Below are 2,713 nucleotides of genomic sequence, written 5' to 3' on the forward strand. Positions count from 1 at the left end.
GGAAGGTGAGCATCATAGAATGCCAATTTAATAGAAGAAAGTATTCTTGCATTGAGGGAGTACTTGAGTGGAGGCCCAATGTCCTGCTACCAGCACATGAGTTTTATCAATGGTGTTCCACTTTACCAATGTTAAAATCTGGTCACTTTACCTTAGAGGTCATTTTCTGTAGCTGTGTTGTCTAGTATGATAACTATTCAAATCAACTCAATTGAACATGCAATTCCTTGATCTCACTAGCTATATTGTGTTTACTAGTCTCATATTGGGCAGCAGAGATCTAGAACAGTGTCATCATATAAAACAGTTCTATCGGACAGCACTGTCCTAGAGGAGGGCATGGGTTTATTGCTTGCCCAGAATTTCTTTCTTTCTTTCATTTTTAATGAATCATTACTGGAGACTCTTACAACAATCCATGCATCAATTGTATTAAGCACATTATTACGTATGTTGTCATTATCATTTTCAAAGCATTTTCTTTCTACTTGAGCCCTTGGTATCTGCTCCTCTTTTTTCTCTCTCTCTGCCACCCTCCAGCCTTTGTGACTTCTTGATAAATTATAAATTATTATTATGTTCATATCGTAAACCATTTGCTCTCTCCCTTCACCCATGTTTCTATTGCTTGTCCCTCTTAGTGTGGGGGTTAATATGTTGATCATTGTGATCAGTTCCCTCTTTCTACCCCCACCTTTTCTCATGTTATTGCTACTTCCATTACTGTTCCTGAGGGGGTTAATTTTAACGTCTTGGATTTTGTGTGTTGAGAACTCTTATCTATACCAGTGTACATGTTCTAGCCTAGCTGGGTTTTTAAGGTAGAAATGGGGTCATGATAGTATGGGTGGGTGGTAGGTGGGAGGAAGCATTAAAGAACTGGAGGAATGTAGTATGTCTTGTCGATGCTATTCTGCACCCTGGCTGACTCATCCCTTCCTTGTGACCCTTCTGGGAGGGGATGTTCAATTGTTTACAGATGGGCTTTGCATCTCCACTCCAACCCCCCTAATTTGAATTCATATGATTATTTCGGGTCTTCTGATGCTTGATACCTGATCCTGTCAACACCTCATGATCACACAGGCTGATGTGATACTTCCATGTGGGTTTTGTTACTTCCCTGCTAGATGGCCACTTGTTTAACATCAAGTAATTAAGACCTAAGATGCTGTATCTTGTAATAGCTGGGAACCACCAGCTTTCTTCACCACATTTGCTTTTACACCTATTTTGTCTTTAGCGATCGTGTCAGGAAGGTGAGCATCACAGAATGCCAGGTTATTAGAACAAAGTGTTCTGTGTTGAGGGAGTACTTGAGTAGAGGCCCAATGTCTGTCTGCTGCCTCAATACTTAATATATAGATACATGTACATAGACCTACATCCCTATCGTTATATTAATATATTTACATATATATCCTTGCTTATATATAGAACTCTATAAATGTCTTTCACTTCCTAGTTATTTCTTCTATTTCCTTTTACATTCCTCCTGTCCCACTATCATGTTGGAGTTTCATTTGGCTCTCAGTAATTCCTCTCGGGTACCCTGCACTCGGTCAAACCCCAGCATGCGTTCTACCCTCTCCTCGCCATTGATTTTAGATCTCGTGTGCCCTTGTTACTGGGTTTTTTGGCTCCCCCTCCCTTTAACCTCCTCTCCTCCTCTCCCATGATCCCCCCGGAACTGTTAGCTCATTGCTTTCTCCTCGGGATTGTAAACGATCCTGCCTATCTTCTATAGATAGACATGAGAAAAAAGAAAATAGCCTATAAATAGTTCCAGGTCTGTCTGCTAACCGTTATGAGTATTTTCCGATCGGGTGTGATGAGGTGCCAACCCCTACCCCGAAGGCTATTTTCCGGATTCTTCAGGGACTTCTTTGCTTTGCTGCCCCTGCTGCTCTGTTGCGCTCCCTGTCTGTGCCCGGACTTTCTAATGCTCAAGGGAGAGAGGTAGGAATTGGAAGAAGATGACATGTCCTTCTCTTCTGGCAGCGGTTCTCAACCTGTGGATCGTGACCCCTTTAGGGTTTGAATGACCCTTTCACAGGGGTCACCTGATTAATACCAGTAGCAAAATGACAGTGATGAAGCAGCAATGAAAATAATTTTATGGTTGGGGGTCACCACCACATGAGGAACGGTATGAAAGGGTCGCAACATGAGGAAGGTTGGGAACCACTGCATTATGGCTCTACTGCCTCCAAGGAAGGAGCAGGCATGGGCTTGACTAGAAGCAGCAGCATTTGTAAAAGTGCTGCCAGATGGTGCAGCTATTTCCAGACTTGCTGGACGGTTCTTACAGGTTTTCTCTTACCCCATTCATTTATTCATTCACCAGCTGTTTACTGAGCTCCTGTGATGAGAAAGATTCTGTGGGGGGATACTGGCATAAATCGGAGCAAATATATCTGTCTTTTTTGTTTGTTTGTTTATAGTAAGTATGTATTAAATCTTACATATATATCAGAGCCCAAAGCAATAGAAATCAATAGGCAGATCAAAATATCTGTCTTAAAGGCAGTTATAGTTTAGTAAGAGAGATAAACCAGAAATATCAATGTCTGAAATTCAAGGTAGAAGATGTTCAATGACTGCAGTCGATAGCTAAAGCACCATAAGATTCCAGACGAGGAAGGAATTGCTGCTAGCGATTGGGATTAGGGAAGGAACTATGGAAGAAGGGGGCCTTTGACTTCACCATTGA

The sequence above is a fragment of the Echinops telfairi genome, unplaced genomic scaffold (assembly GCF_000313985.2).
Source record: "Echinops telfairi isolate 266 unplaced genomic scaffold, ASM31398v2 ScPeMD7_7469;HRSCAF=8507_1, whole genome shotgun sequence".
NCBI lineage: Eukaryota > Metazoa > Chordata > Mammalia > Afrosoricida > Tenrecidae > Echinops > Echinops telfairi.